The sequence below is a fragment of the Sorex araneus genome, chromosome 4 (genome assembly GCF_027595985.1).
Source record: "Sorex araneus isolate mSorAra2 chromosome 4, mSorAra2.pri, whole genome shotgun sequence".
NCBI lineage: Eukaryota > Metazoa > Chordata > Mammalia > Eulipotyphla > Soricidae > Sorex > Sorex araneus.
The window spans coordinates 39,288,559-39,306,115 of record NC_073305.1 but is presented as its reverse complement, the minus strand read 5'-3'; the positions used below and the strand labels follow the sequence as shown (position 1 = coordinate 39,306,115).

General features: G+C 41.1%; 1 protein-coding gene across 2 annotated transcripts in view; it reads right to left on the bottom strand.

Annotated features, from left to right (window-relative positions):
• CTNNB1 (catenin beta 1) overlaps positions 1 to 15,505 on the bottom strand; it is a 31,329-nt gene extending 15,824 nt beyond the window's left edge. For both annotated transcript variants that reach the window (XM_055135783.1, XM_004614548.2), the window contains exon 1: positions 15,351 to 15,505. The gene's annotated coding sequence lies outside the window, so the exon portion shown is untranslated. The remainder of the gene's footprint in view (positions 1 to 15,350) is intronic.
• Positions 15,506 to 17,557: the final 2,052 nt, after the last annotated feature.

The following is a 17,557-nucleotide window of genomic DNA, read 5'->3' as shown; positions in this document are numbered from 1 at the left end:
TTCATAAGGTTTTTTGTCATAGATTAATGAAGTTTTAAACATTACCATTAAAATACATATAAATGTATTACTAAAGAGACTAAAAAATATAACCATAGGGATCTTTCCTAATAGCAATACAACACAAAATTAAGTGGAGATTTTTTTAAAAAATTGGTTTTTGGCTACCCTATGTCAGGGAACTATATGGGGTTATCAGGGATAGTATCAGGGTTTCCACTTACAAGACAAATGCCCCAGTCTGCTGTACTACTGCTTCAGCCCATATGTTTTACCCTTGAGTAGAAAGTTTTGTATTGTATAAAGATACCAGTCGGTTATAAACGCAAAAGAACTATATTATTGGAGTAGAAATAAGAGAGTAATAATTATAATGCATCCTTACACAATTTAGACAAGGGTGACACTTCAATTACTAGAAAAAGTTAAACTGCTTAACAGAATTAGGAGATACTAAAATATTTTTCATCCTTTACTGTATTAGGATTAAACTTGTATTTGTCAAATATTCATCTGCAAAAATAAAAAAACAGACATTATAAGTTTATCTTATAAAACCACGCAAGATAGTCCAATGTGGGGCTGGACCGATAATTCAGTGGATAGGGTGTTCGCCTTGCATGTGGCCGACCAGGGTTCGATTCTTCCGTCTCTCTTGGAGAGCCCAGCAAGCTACCTGTGGCATATTCAATATGCCAAAACCAGTAACACCAAGTCTTACAATGGAGACGTTACTGGTGCCCGCACGAGCAAATCCATGAGCAACGGGATGACAGTGACAGTGACAGTAACTATAAGTTTATCTTATAAAACCATGAAGATAGTCCAATGTGGGGCTGGAGCGACAGCACAGAGGGTAGGGCATTTGCCTTGCATGTGGCCAACTCGGGCTCGATTCCCAGCACCTCATATGTTCCCCTGAGCACCGTCAGGAGTGATTTCTGACTGCAGAGCCAGGAGCAACCCCTGAGCATAGCCGGGTGTGACCCAAAAAGGGAAAAAAAAAAAATAGTTCAATGTAAGTAATAGTTGAAAGTGTAAAAACAGAAAGAAAAACTTCAGATGTAATTTGTCCATATAAAACTTAATTCCACATGTATAAAATATTTTTACAAGAAATATGAGGTATATTATTTATTATGAAAGGATTACAGTCACAAAAGAACTGAAGAAAACAGCAGGGGAATCACTAACCATCATTTTAGAAAAAGCTAGAAAGTAAGCATAAATACGTGTCTAAACTCTTGGTTTTTTTTTTTTTTGCATATCAAACAAGATTAAAAACAGACTAATAAATAGATACTGCCTCCAAGGACATAGTTAAGCTAGAAGAAACTTTTTGAAGGTAAAGTTGGCACTGTCTAATAAATGTAAGAATAAATTCTCTTTGACTTAAAAACCTCTCTTATAAAAGAATTTTGCAGTCATAGTCACAGAAGGAGTCAAGATGCCTCCACTTGGTAAAGTATCTGTAGAGAAAAAGCTAGAAATTACCTGAATATCCATCAGCATGAACTGAATTTTTTAAAAACATCCATTAACTGGAAAATATGTTCATCCAATGAACAAATATCTAAACCCCCTTTCTGTTTGTTTTTGAGCAACATCCTGGCTTTGTGCTCAGTGATCACTCCGAGACCATGAGGTGCGATGGACTGAACAGGGGGCTCCCAGGTACAAAGCATGCACCCAGTCCTTTCAGCAATCTTCCCTGATCCAGCACCTATAATACCAGCACCTGGTATCACAGTAACACTGGAAGAGTCAAGGTTATATCTAATTATGACTACATTCTACTGCAAGGGAATTTTTTAAAATGGGATGTCATGGTTTACAACACTAATAGTAACACTAATACTAATACTAATAATAAGTACAATGGAAGGGATGAGTTGTTTGGTAAAGGTCACCAGTGAAACCAAGAAGTCAGGAACCATAGAGGTGGGCACCAGACCAGGAAGGGTGCAATATAAAACTCAAAGTGCAATGGCAAGCCACTAGTGTAACTGGAGCTATGATTTAAGCTGTAAATTCAATCCTAATGTCTGTATGAAAAAGGGAACCATGAAAGGCAAGGCAAGAGTACAGCAGGAAGAACTGAGAGGAAACCAAGGCAAATCACTGGGAGGCGGTGCCAGTAGGTTACTGTGTACCTATTTGAAAAGAATAAAAATAGGTACCCGCCTAAATCTGTAACTGTACCCTCATGGTGATTCAATTTAAAAAAAAAAAAAAGGTACCCCCCCCCAAAAAAATTCCACAGATATGTGAAGTATCTAAATACTTTTAAAGATGCTGTATATATACACAAAATGTATATAAAAATTTATCATTCATATACCACTGTCACTGTCATCCCATTGCTCATCGATTTGTTCGAGCGGGCACCAGTAACGTCTCTCGTTGAGAGATTTATTGTCACTGTTTTTGGCATATCCAATTTGGCCGACCCGAGTTCGATTCCTCCGCCCCTCTCGAGAGCCCGGCAAGCTACCTAGAGTATCGAGCCTGCTTGGCAGAGCCTGGCAAGCTACCCGTGCATACTGGATATGGATATGCCATTCATATATAAGAAAATGAATCATTTAGCCCTACTATAAAAGTCAAATTGATAAACAGTTGTGAAAAACTGTTTTAAACATTTAAGTCAACCGGTCTATGAAACGAAAAGAAACCTGGAAAATACTCAGCTATTCAATACTTCAAGGCTAAAAATACTTTTAAAAGGGGAATGTATTCTTTGAAAATAGACCACATGTTTATTTTAAAAGCAAGGAAATCATATTTATATAAATATGAAAAATGTAGTATTACTTAACTTTACTAATAAATTTCCTATTTTAGTAACATAATCAACATTATCATTAAATTGTTATTCTATTAAGGTGGCAGTGACCTATGAATTAACTGTATCACAAAGTAATGCAAGATTTCTGATTAAATCACTTCTATTGTCTTCAATGATTTTTTTTTTCTTTTTGGGTCATACCCGGCAATGCACAGGGGTTACTCCTGGCTCTGCACTCAGGAATCACCCCTGGCAGTGCTCAGAGAACCATATGGGATGCTGGTAATCGAACCCAGGTTGGCCGCATGCAATGCAAACGCCCTTCCTGCTGTGCTACTGCTCCAACCCCCTTAAATGACACTTTTTACAACCATTTGCCTTGAATGTATGAGGCCCTTCGTTCAATCCCTGGCACTACACACAAAAATATTAAATGATCAAAATGATCATCTGCAAGGCAGGTGTGTTACCTTCTACACTATCTCAAAGGTCTCTTTACAGGACTTTAGAACTTATCCAGCAATCTCTTAGATAACATTCTCCTGAATTATTAGATAAAAAAAAAATGACTAGAATAAGTTAAGAAGTCTACAGCTAATAAACTGCTCTGCTAAAACTCAAACCTCTGTTTAACTCTAGTCACATACCCTTTCAAATCAAACTTACCACCCACCACAGGTAAAAACAATTTCACAGTCAATGCTACAAATAATGCAAGAGAAGGGTTAGCAATTTTTAGAAATGCTATCAAAAATGACCAAAAAGCTGCTCTCCTGAACAGTTATCATAGTAAAGTAATTTTTTAAATATTTCTAAGATTCTAATGATGACATACTCCATTATTTTCTATACACCTAACTAGTGCTAGTAGTGACAAGATGCCTAATTTTCAAAGATAGGTTAATACTATGGTATTAAATCTAGGCAATGGAGCAAAACATTAAATCTGTATATGAGAAAACCAGAAACAAAAAGGGTTTAAGTATGTGTTTCTCGTGGTGAAGGCTGGGTAGTAGCCTCAGATATAACTGGGGAGACACTTTGTTCACTTAAAGCAGATTTCTAGGAGGGCTATGAGTGTTTGGGTTGTTGCCTCTCCCCATCCTCTCACCCCCCCCCCCACATCCCTGGAAAAGGAAAGGCAGGTCATATAATTTGGGGAACCCTTGAAGTAGATTAACAAACTATTGAGGTAATACACCCACATCCGCATCTTCAAAAACAGATTCTGTGAAAAATGAAGCTAAATATGTGAAAATAAATTACTTGAGGAAAATACCATCTACAAAGAACAACCAGGTATATACTAAACCAAACTGTAGCACTGTAGTCCCATCAATTTGCTTGAGTGGGCATCAGTAATGTCTCTGTTGTGAAGCTTGTTGTTACTGGTTTTGGCATATTGAATATGCCACAGGTAGCTTGCCAGGCTCTGCCTCGGGGGTGGGATACTCTCGGTAGCTTGCCTGGCTCTCCAAGAGGGATGGAGGAAATCGAACCTGGGTCGGCTGCATGCAAGGCAAACGCCCCACCCGCTGTGCTATCACTCCAGCCCAAACCAAAATGTAGTCTCATTATATGTATGTCTTTTAAAACATATTTAACTACAAAGATTTCCAATCTTGTAACAAGGATCCTTAAAACTGGTAACTAGAGCATTCCAATGACTCTGATCTAAAATTTAAAAAAAAAAAAACACTAATGACTAAGCTCTCTCCCCAGGGTTTTCTATCACCTAGAACTGGAAGATAAATTAATGACAATAGCTAGGAGGTGGCTGGCTTCAGCAATTAGACAATGTTAATAAGTTTACTGCAATATAAGAAGGCACACATTTCTAGAACTGTACTATCCAACATGGTAGCTATTAACTAACAATATGGTAGTCACATGCAATTGGTGCTTGCCATACTGGATGGCACAGGTGAAAAACATTTCTATCATCACAAAAGTTCTACTCCAGTTTTAGAAGGAAGAAGACACTAAAAATGTACTGAATGACCAATGATTCAGGAAGGCTAAAAGTACCCATCATAGTATAGGTCTACATGGAAATATAGTTCTCAGATAGAACAGAAATAAAGAAATCAGAATAAGGTAAATAAAAAGTGTTCACCATTTTGCACAGCATTTCTCTTTCAGGTATCATCCCTTAAGGGGGTAGAGAAATAAGTTAGATGGAGGGAAACAAAGGCAGTTCAACTGTAGAACATTCATTCACTCAACAAATTTTTATTAGGCACCTCTATTTTCTAGATATGGTTCTGGGTGAATTAAAAATAAAATACAGTGACACAAAATACAAAAATCAGGACAGGAGGGAGGGAGGGAAACAGCAATCAAGTAAACAAATGTTACTTTAGACAATAATTACATGCCAAACACCGAGTAAAAAAAGTTTAGAAAAATATCACAATGTAGAAATGTTTACTAACAGGAGTCACAAATGAATCTATCTCTGCTATAGTCTAAAATAGTATTTTAAGCATTTTAATCGTAGAAAACAGTATGCCTTTACTGAAAATGATCTACATGAACTAGTAAGACTGAAAGGCATCAACGCAACAAACTATGTTGCTATCAACCCACTATGTACTATGCTTCTGCGCAATAGGGAAAATAAACAGTGAAGGAAACAGGCAAAAATTCCCATTGCTCTAAAGACACATTCCAGGTAATCATGAAAAAGAAGGGGGAAAATGCGAGTATAATGTTAAGTGATAACAAAGACTAATCCTTAAGTCTAAGGCAACCAACAAAGGATTTTAGTTAGGGGAGTAGGATCGGAATTTGAGAAAATGATGTCTTAAGTCTAAAGGAGGTTAAAAAATGTATTTAAGTACAAACTGTGCTAAAAGAAAAAAAGCCTGAACAAACGGAGGAAAAAATTAAAAAGTAAGCATGGATAAATAGATGAGTAAGCAAAGTAGTAGGTTGTAAAAGGAAAGATCCAAACAAGTAGGGGATGTACTTTTAATTAAAAAGTAAACACCAAGTGGAAAATAAGTTACAAGATACACTGCATCAGTAAGATTGTGTGGGTATTATACTGATAATAAGTTTTAAGGGGAACAATGGTGTGAACAGGAGGATCAGCTCAAAGACTTTACAGTAGTATCCAGGAAAAAAGACTCAGAATGGTATGGCTATAGTGAGGAATGATTATGTTTGGGGTTATTATTTTCAAGGGCGAGCGGACATAATTTGTAGGCAGTATTTGACTATGAGAAGATAAAACAGCAAGGTTTTTCAGTATGAATAATTAGAGAATGTGTATTTAGGAAAACTTAAAAGAAGTAAAATTAGGGAGGCCTCAGGTCTAAACTTTCAATTACTCCAAAGGTCACAGAGATGACAGAAAAATTCAAGGAGAAAAACAGAATAGCCAGTGAGATATGTAGAAAGCCTGCTACCTACATGGTATCCTAAAAGTGAAGTGAAAAAACTGTTTTAGCAACTGTGCCAAAAGCTACTTAGTGGTCGAGACAAGGACTAGAAATTTATAAATAGTGGTTCTAAGGGGTTCAAAAGAAAAGGAGGAAAATAATACACAGAAACAGTTATTGTAGGTCCGTCAGCCGTACAGAGAAACAAACTGGTTGGTAGGAGGGTAAGAGGAAGTTTTTATTTTTTTTCAAGTCGGGAAAAATGTCTGCAGCTTATGAAAGATTCTGTAAAAAGGGAAAAACAATGCAACATCAAGAATGACTAGTATTATTCTTGGAAGTAAAAGGGAATAATATCTAAGTGAATAAATGAACCAGCTGAAATTATCTTAGAATACCAGAATTCATTCGAAGGAGAAGGTAAAAAAACACAGGCATATTGAAAAATATTCTCCCTTTCTATCATCAGATTTCTTAACTTTCTTTGGCCTACTCCTCACCCATTACGGAGGAAAGGGGGGAAAAAATAACCCTTACTCATTGCTCCCATGTAAACCTACATTCTTTAAGCAAAAAGAAAATGCCCACCACCTCAACTGCAGGGAGGCTTCTACCTAAGGATTGTTCCAGTACTCCCAGAGCGCAGTATCACCCACTTAAGAGAAATACAGCTCTATAGGAAGGTTAGTCAATATGGCAGACCACATCACCACAAGAGATTATGCCAAGTTATAAATCAGCATACCATTCCCTTCATCAAATACCTTGTTACAAAAAACCCCAGTAAGCTAAATAGAGAACCTAATGATACAGGTGATTTACGTTCTGGCACAAAATCCTTACTGCAAATCATACTAGTAACAAACATCACTGAACCAGACAACACACGTGAGCAACACTGCACTACATGGTCATCGAAACCACCAAGAACCATTACAGGAGTACAAATAACAAACCAGGAGCTAAGACTGTTAAGAGGAAGGATGACTCAGTCAAGTTGGTTGGGTAGATGACTGAAATAAAGAGGGATAGAAGGTGGTACAATTCAACAATATGAGAGCTTAATTTTGAAATTCTGGAAAGAATGGTTAAAACAATAAGGAACACAGACAGGTACCACTCTCAGTTCAGCAGTGGAAAGTGCAATGCAGAGAAACATCACTTAAGAGAGCTGCACAGAAGGGAACATTGTCAGGGAAAAGACAGAATACAGTAAGTAAGCACAAAGAAGAAAAAGTAACATACCCAGTATACACTAAGAATAATAAATTCCAAAAGGAATTCATAAATTCTAAATGGATGTTACAAAGCTGATGAAAGCTGAGAGATCAAAACAAAACAAAGCAATGGAATTGGAAACTAGACAAATAAAAGCAATAAAGATAACGCTATAACTAAAGGAACAAAGTCTTTGGAAAGGCTTGTGTCAGGAATGGTCTATGACCAGAATATAATACTTCCTTAATTATAAAGGACACTCAGAGCAGAATGTTAAGGTGAAAGTGATCCTGCTGCTGCAGAGAAAGAGTGTACTAGGTTTGAGAGGCAAAGAGAAGGCTACAGAGAACTTTCTAGAGAAATTTGGAGCACAATGGCCCTAAAGATTAAAAGAATAAAGAAAAGAAAAAAAAACCCAAGGCTTTAGTTTAGGTTAGGGTAAGCCAAGGCTTTTCCAAGCAAATATTCTTACCTGAAAGACTCAATCAATTTTAGTATTTCCTGGCTTCCACTTACCAGCAATACCATTTTATTTATAATCACTGCACCTCATGAGTAACTCCTGATCTAAATAGATACTTTAGACTAGACATCTATTCTCAAGCTATTTCTCATTCTGTCGGGAAAGACTCACCAGTACTCTAATCAGAATCCAGGCAAGTTTATAGAAGAATTAAGGTTAAGAATACTGACTTACAGAGGACAAATGTAAGATACAAAATTAGTGACAGTTTTTTATTACTTTTACTAAGATCACAGATAGTATAAATAGAAGTTAGAATAACATAAATCTGCATTCTGCTACCATCTAAAAAATTAATAGTTGGAATTAAATACTAAACAAACCTTAAGGAAAAAGATGACGGCAGAATGACAATACAGTGGTAGGGTATTTGTCTTGCATATGTCAAACTGGAGTTTAAAATTTGGCACCCAGTATGGTTCCCTGAACCTAGCCAGGAGTGATCCCTAAGCATAGAATCAGTAAAACTTCTAGAACCACTGGGCACGACCCAAAAACAAAACAAACAAAAAACTAAAACATGCAAAGTGACAGAAAAAAAATGATTGAATTTATGAATCTAAAGAGTGCAATGTTTTCTATGTAACATTTAGTATCTACTTTTGTAGACAAAACTAATGTTTGACACTGATATACTTTCAGTAGCTCAGATAAGAATTTCTATGTCAGCACTTTGTGCACAGAGAAATGAAAACTCCAATTGGAAACCTCCACAGTTGATCTAAAAAATATCCCCAACCAACTGGTTCCTCACTTCTACATGTGGTATTCATCTAGTGTATGAAAAACTTCAAAGACAGACTCACTCCCTATACCCTTATCCCCAAACCACTTAATTATACTTTTACAAAAACACTGGGAGCAGTTTACAACCACCAGCCCTAAATACAGCAAATTACTACAAGCATTTAAAATCATCTTCAAATTGCATTCCCCAAGAAACTGCCACAAATCTAACTTCTCACATCTATGTAAAAATGTACATAGTATGCAAATATGTACATGTCAATTATTTCATTTATCATAAAGCCCTGCTAATAAAAACTTACTAACTTTTCAACTTCTATACATCTTTTGCTTCCAAGTCAGGTCAGGTAACAGCATTTAAGATTCTAACCATAGATTAGACATGTGGAAAAACTTGATAGAACCAGTAGCAGGTTAAAAAAGAAAACATCTCCCTACCACAACTTTTCAACTACTGTTCCAGGCAAGCAAAGTCTGTTACAAACCAATTTAAAAGAAATCTGTCAGTCCAGTAACATCACGATTAAAAAAATTTTTGCACAGCCAGCAAAAGATTTAAAGAAAAATCTACTTTCCTGAATAAATTTATCCTGGCCAAAAAGCAGTGTACCACTAAGTAGATTGCATTCAATTAATTGTTCATTAAGAAAACAGCCCTTCCCAAAATGGGTGATACCACCATAGGGGGCATTAGAATGATCCTTAAAAGTAGCTGGGGAGGAATGAGACTCTTAAAAAAAAATTTTTTTTTAATTTAAAAAAAGTTGTAGGCCTGCCAAAAGTTTGGAAACCTCTTATCTAAACTTCAGTTTTTAAGTTTTGGATCCAGTTGTTATAATTAATCTTACAAATAATGACTTCAACTAAAAACCAGGGTATGACTTACAAAAAGATAACAGTAAAATTTTTAGGCTGACTTGACTATCAACGCCAATTATTTGTCCAGCATTTTTAGGTGACTACACATATTAAATTTTGAAACCACTTCTTAAAAGACACTTTAAAAAAACACTTGAAAAAAATTTTATGAACAAGATGGTAACTACATTCCTTGACCCAAATTATCTTATTTCTTTAACTTAAAAGTACAGATTTCGGGGGCTGGAGAGATAGCACAGCGGGTAGGGCGTTTGCCTTGCACGCGGCCGACCCGGGTTCAAATCCCAGCATCCCATATGGTCCCCTGAGCACTGCCAGGGTGATTCCTGAGTGCAGAGCCAGGAGTGACCCCTGTGCATCGCCAGGTGTGACCCAAAAAGCAAAAAAAAAAAAAAAAAAAAAAAAAAAAAGTACAGATTTCACAAGCAAACGAAAAGGAAACTTACAATTCCTAATCTATAATCAATTATCAAGTTATTTTATTTACACACTTGGAAAACTGCTAAACAATCATATCCTAAATCTATAGAACTACATTACCCTTATTTAATGGAAATATTATTTTAAAAGTGTACTCCAAAACATGCAAGCACAACCAAGTGTGCGTGACCACGGGCAATCAGTAATGACAAAGGGAGAAAATAAAAGAGTGGTGGTGGGGGGGATCAAATTTAACTCGAACTGGAAACACTACAGATATTACAAACTGGTAGTACTCTGCCAAAAGATAGTTTAATTTGTGAATAGTACATTAAAACTAATTTTCATGCACCAACATGGGCAAATCAAGGAGTGCATATCAATTTGAATTGTTTCCCTTAGGGGGGAAAATATCCAGTTGATGTGGCAGCATGATAATATATTATATATATAAATTATACATAATTATATAATATAAAATCACTGTCACTGTCACCCCCTTGCTCATCGATTTGTTCGAGCGGGCACCAGTAACGTCTCTCATTGAGAGACTTATTGTTACTGTTTTTGGCATATCCAATACGCACGGGTAGCTTGCCAGGCTCTGCCTCGAGGGCTCGATACTCTCGGTAGCTTGCCGGGCTCTCCGAGAGGGGCAGAGGAATCGAACTCGGGTTGGCCGTGTGAAAGGCGAATGCCCAAGCGCTGTGCTATCGCTAATATACCTACACACAATGGCTAAGCCTGCCAGGAATTGGTTTTTCAATGGGATATGTATTCTTCAAATATAGTCCACTTATTCCCTCAGTACCTGGTCCTGGAGACAGTGAGTAGCCATTTCCACTATAATGTGAAATCAGTCTTAAGTCATAGAACTTGAAAATCAAACTATTATACGTACTATTAATAAAGTCAACCTCAACAGAGAATTAAGTCCCTTAGTAGAAACATTTTTTAGTAAGCTATATGTACACATTATTTAAAAAGACCTTTATCTCAGGACTAAAAAAGAAAAAAGGACAATATACTATTAAGAGAACCCAAAAGCAACCTACCAATCATACCAAACAGGACCTTTTAGATAGTGGGAAAACCCTGTAATCTCCAGGTCAATATATTCTTATAGTCTAGAATTCACACATACTAACTCAACTAGCTTATTTCATCTGTCTAATTCCTAACACAGACATATTTATTCCTTGTTAATATAACTGAGTTCAGCACTTACTTATGCTTTCTAGTATAACTGTATTTAGACAAATTGATAATTCATTCTATTATCTTCTGAAAAATTTAGTTTAGTTCACTGATATGGCTAAACATTGTAATCTTTTAGCTTCAAATTACAAATCTCAATTCTTGGTCTTTCATTACAACTATCATTACATAAGAAAATCTATCTCATATATTTAAGAGAACTTACTTCAAATGATTCCTAAATTTAACTGGCACCCTTTAGTTGGCAATACTGGTTGAGATGGCATTTTCTCATACTAACATTACTCTAAAACTCAAGTTTACAGTTTGGTGCTTCTTATCAGAACTTTTCAATAAATATATTCTGCATAACCCTGTTATAATATTAAAAATCACAAGCATTACATTACTTCCACTGGAGGGCACTCAACATGACAAAAACATCCAATGAAAACATGCCCTCACCACATTCTCTGCAGCATCAGGCTTGAGAGAAACTTAACAGGAGATGCCCAGAATTAATCTAGTCAAAAAATAAATTCAACTAAAAATGGATTAATAATATGTTGACTTTGTCTTTCTTCCTCAGGGAGAAAAGAGATTATATGCTTACTTCAAGGAGAGCAAGTTTCAGGCCTCAACGGATGGATCTAGGTTTCAAACAGTCAAGCTCAGTCTTGTATGGAACACAAAAGCAGCATTCTTAAGTAAACAGGACAAATAAAGAACTGTCTCATGAGTTCTCAAGTAAAGAAAAACTATACATTAACCACACTACTCATGTTCATGTACATTTAAATAATATATTTTCCTTTCATGGAACCTGACAAATACATATTTTAGCCTATTAGCTTAGTTATCATGCTCAAAACTAGAATAATAAAATAGCTCATTAAAGAATGAGAATTGATTTAGAAAATGAATACCTTCTCAAGAAGTCAACACCCAATAGTTACATGCTCTAGACTAAGAGCAGCTCCTACCCTTACCTTTTGTATTTACTTTTATAGTATAAAAATGTTTTAACCAGTGGTCTGAACAAAAGACACTGTATTCCCAGTAAGAAGGCTACACGGAAACTAAGTTAATACAACCTAGGAGCTCCAAAACAACTGTTGTTACAAGTCACCACATAAAGCACTGTAAGAACAGAGCGGCCAATACTTTTGATGAGAGGTTTGTTACTCTTATACTATTCATCCTTCTCCCCCTGGGTTAGCAGTCAAGCATGCTACCCACCACGCTCAAAGTACTAATGTAAAATTTACCACCTACTCGCCACCAATTATTGATTATTAGCCATCAGTAAACCAGGAAAGAAAATCATGAAATTGGACAGGATTGTCTCATTTCAACACAAAAGTGTTACGTGGTTAAATATATTTTACATACTTCATTTCTGGGATTTTAATTTTACAGCTATTTGTAAGCATAATATTAAAAATGTTAAAAATCTTCCATGTTCCTATTTCCAACGTATTTATGTCCCCTAATTACAACTCCCTTCAATAAAAAGTATCTGCAGATAGTATTCCTAAGCATCACATCTCAAAATATAGAAAAATCTGCCTATTGGTTTTTTCTTCCTATGGGGTACGAGAGGATTCTATTAAATAAAAAAAGCCATACTTAACTTTCTATTCATCACTGAAACACAATTAACATTCAAGCTTTGGAACATATTTAGTGTTTTTCTACAAAATAATCTTGGTAAAGGAAGAAGTTGGGTAACAATTAGTTCTTGACACTTGAACACCATGTTAATGCCCTTTTTAAAAAATGGCCACCTTTTTAATTCTTGGTTTTTTTTTCCCTGAAAGCCCTTTAAAATGACTGTTCAAGGGGCCACACACATGCTTTGCTTGCAGAAGGCCCATGTACCATCCTGGCACTGGGAGTACACCCTGAGCATTGCAGTAAAGTGGCACAAAACCACCTCCCCCACCCCCATTGAAGCACTGGCTGTTCTGGCCTCTGAGAGAATCTCAGGCCCAGGACTCCATTAAGGGTGCTTCAGTTACACGCTACACTAAACTTTCTGCTGCAGTTCTTTTCCCCTCAAGGAAAAGAGGTCTCAAGTCTCGAGGACTTCAGCATTCCTTGAAGCCTATAGAAAGTTTTCAAAATTTTTAAGTTAATATTGCAATCGCTTTAAGACCTTGTCTTTATTAGGCTTCAAAACAAAAAACAGGTCAAAACAACGAATGTTAAGAACAAATTACTCAAATTTTGCAAGAATATTCTCATGCCCTATAGAAGTACTTTTTAATAGGCAGTTTTGCGTATTTAAATGTAAAGTAAAACAAATGTAGCAGCAACTTAAGTTCAGAACTACCATTCCCCCACCCTCCACCCCCAATCCCTAAAGTACTTTTGTTACAAATTTAAGCAAAAAACCGAAAGTGCCATTGGGTACTAAAAATAACACCTCTAAGACGTCTTAACGTGGAAGACAAGTCTATCGTTCAGCTACCTGAAAAAGTATACCCAAAAAATGAAATGGCTTCCTAGAGTCGGGCCCAAACAGGCTGCAACTCAGAGACCTGAAAAACATACGACTCCACCAAAGGGGCCCCATCTCTCCACCGGGCTGTCTAGCCTCGGCCACCGCTCTCCGTGCCACAAAGCTCCCGTTTCACTAAAACCACTCCTCGATTTCCTCTGGCCGACCTCTGCATTCCAGCAGGCCCAACTCTCCCCCATTCACGGCGCACCGACCCGAGGGGGAGGGGACACCGCAGACGTCTGGAAGATACAAAGTAGCAGACAATGCGCGCACCCCCCTCCCGCCCCTCCCCGGGAGGGGGGAGGCGGCAGGGACAAAAAAACCCAGGCGACAACTCCACTGGCGGCCAACGCCTCCTGCACTTCCAGAAGCAGCAGGCTTTCCAAACTCAACTTCCAAAGTCGCGGCTCCAAGTCCTCTGGTCCAGACTAGACCCGGGCGCGGGAAGGGGGGTTGGGGGGCGATGCTGCCCACCCCCCCGCCGGGCCAGGGGGCCACATACCCTCCCCGCGGCTGAAAGATCCCGGCTCAGAGTTGCCCGAAGCCCGGCGAGCGGCCGTGGGAACGAACACATACATACATAATAAATAAATCAACAAAACTCTCGGAAATAAAAACTATTTGCGCAAAGGGAAATTTTCGCAGGCAGAATCTGTCCCACGGCAGCGCGCTGCTCAGCTGGCAACGACGGGACGGTCCCCCCCTTCCTCGATGTTCTAGCAAGTTTCCCCCACCCACCCACCCCCTCCCAAGCGTCGCCGCCACGAATGCACCAACTCTCGAGACCACCCCGTACCCCGGGCTTTGGCTTTCGCTCACCATCACGGCCCGAGGGGAGGTTGGTGGGGGGGGGAAGAGGTGCAGGCGAGCGAAGGTTCCTAACGTGCAAAGCCCACTGTCGCATCGCCGTCTGCGCGCCTTAGTTTTAAGACTGTTCTTTAGGATTTAAAGTTGCTCCCATGCAAAACCAGCGCCAAAAGTCACACAAGGCAAAGCGTTAACCGACGACCCCCCCCCCACCCGCAAGGAAGAAAAAAAAAAATCATCAACATTAATTCGAACCAGCTATCTCTCCCTACCCAAATTCTCTTCCTTCTCCGTCCTGAATGAACCCAAGTGGGAAGCCGGAGAGAAAAGTCCACGGGCCCTAGCCCGCAAGGCAGCCGGGAACCGAGGGGTGGTGTCCCAAGTCCGGCGGCCGAACCCCAACTCCCCGCCGGGGCTGGGGAGGCGGAGTCGCTCCCCCCCCCCATCTCTCCCCGGCTCCACCCCGCCCCCCACCCCGGGCCCCGGCGCATCCCCAGGCGCAGGGTCCCTCCCCACCCCCCCCCAAACTCGGCTGCGGCGGGAGCCCAGGACGGAAACCCCAGCCCCCCCTCGCGGCGCCGAGCCCCTCAGCTCCAGGACGCCCCCTCCCCGCAAGTGGCGTCCCCGGGCCCCAACCCCCCCAAGGGGCAGCGCGACCGGAACCCGGACCCGGCCGCCGCCCTGCGCCCCCACCCGGCGCGGCCGGCCCACACACACACCCCCCGCCCAGCCGGCGCCCCCCACTCTCCGGCGCGGGGCCTGGGGGCCGCGCCGGGCCCGACTCGCAGTCGGCCGGCAGGACCGCGCGCCCGAAGTTTGGCTCCCCCGGCGGGAGCGGCAGCAGCCCCGGAAGGGTCAGGGAGAGGAGCACCCGCGCACCTCAGGGGGAACAGGCTCCTCCCGCCGCGGGGGACTCCGAGCGGCCTCGCCCTGCGGTGGCGGCTCGGCGGGGACTGGAGCGGCTCCTCGGACCTTCCTCCGTCTCCGCCTCCCCCTCGCGCTGCGCTCCCGGAGCCCGGCGAACGCGGCTGCCACAGAGCGAGAAGCTTAAAATGGCGCCGCACAAGGAGCTCTTATAAGTCGCGGCGGGGCCGCTGTATCCTGCCGCCGCCAGCGGTGCAGCGGCCCAGCGCCGAGCGGAGCGTTGCTGCGCGCGAGAACAAGGGGCGGGGCGCGGGCGCGCGGCGGAAAGTAGTCCCCGCGCTGCCGAGAGCCCGCCCCGACTCAGGGCGGGGCGCCGGCGCTCCGAGGAGGCTCCCGCGGGCCAGACGCCGAGCCGCTGCCCCGCCGCCGCGGGGGGACCCGAGGGCGGCCAGCGCGGAGCCTGGGAAGCCGGGGCACGCTTGACCCCAGGCGCCTTCACCGGGTCGGGACCCGACGATACCCCCCCGTCCCCCAAAACCCCTCCACGGCGCCCCCCGAATGGTGAGCGCGGACTCCCCGGACCGGCCAGCGCGCTTCCCGCCGCTCGCCGGCCCCTCGGGGGGCCGCGCGCCGGGCCAGGCTACACAGGTCCTGGGAGGGTGGAAGTTTGGGGGCGCGGGGCGGCGACGGTGGGAGCGTCCGAGTGATAGTCCTCCCGTGCACTCCGCGCTGCTGGTGGCACCGCCGCCGACACCCGCTTTGGGGACCACTCGGGCGAGTTAGGCTTCTGCCGTGCTTAAGATAAGGTCTGGGCCACACACTCTCCCTGCAGGACCTGGCTGGGAGCCGAGCGGCGCACCGCCCCCCCCAGCCCCTAGCCTAAGCTCTCCGCGGTCGGGATGGTGGATTCCCGCATCTCCGCCGGCTGCTCAGCCTGGATCTGGAAGTGAACTCCCGGGCCCGAGCTGCCGCCTCTCTGCTTCCGAAAGCTGTGAACTCCAGGATGGGCGTCTCGCCCACGATTCAACAAGTCTTTAGGTGTATCTAAAAATCACTGATGAATAGGAATTAGCGAGGGGCTCTGTTAGGTTCATACTCCTGTGGTCCTTTTGGAGGGGGGTCGAAGGGGAGGATGGCTCTATCTCAGCTGCTGAGTGGCAAAAGATTTTATTTGTGGAATTCTTTGGAGGGAGTGCATTTCTCTGCATTAACTACTGGGAAATCTACCTATGTTGTTTATGGAAGAAGCTATTGATGAGGCAGCATCTAATTTTTTTTCTTTTGCTCAGCTGATTTTTCTGAACCTTAAAAATACTTTCTAAATTGGTTTGTTATGCTGGTGTTGCTTATTTCATTTCCCCTGGAAATGTCTCCATTGTAATCCACCAAGATTACGGTTTGTCAAAGTTGAGACAGTTATGATCATTCACTTTCTCTATATTATGTATTTTGCCCCTCCAAAACAATGGGGAGAATACAAAAAGCAACAATGAAAGTTATCTGGAGGCTTTTATTCTAGGGTTATAATTAAGGTATGCAAACAATAGATCTTTATACATAGGTACAAGGCAAGAAACCTACATATTCAATGGTGAAAGTAGATGTAGTTTCAGTCATAGCTACTACTTTAGGGCTAACATGATAATTCTATTCCTACCCTGTCTTAAAGACATTTTACTATATACAGTGGTTATGCCAACTGCTATTGCCAGAGTACATATGGGTCCCTGTGCTGAAAAAGTCCACACCCTGAGATGATGTTCAGCGAGATTCATTGTTTAGAACGACTTTCTTGTTTGTATCTTTGCTAGTAATTTTGTATAATTAAGTGTAGCTAATGGTTTTGGTTAACACTGCTCATTTTAATGCAGAAATGGATGGATTAGAAAGGGTATTTAATTAAAGCAGTTTTTCTAATCTAAACTCAAAAATAAAATTTCCAGGTCCTGATCTCCAGTTTTATTTCTATAGTACAAAATAATGCTGCTTTGATTAAAATCATACACTTAAAATCAAATGATTGATAATGTTGGAGGGTTTTTTTAAATTATGGCTTCCTCCTATGTTTAGGTATTGCTTTTTTTTTTCTAAATAGGATGCAGTGTTAAAGCTGATTATGAAACACTTCACCATTAAAACATCCGAAGGGTTAAAACAGTCCTATATTTGTTTGTCTCTACTCAGATGCCAGAATAATTGAAAGATTTTTGTATAGTTTAGAT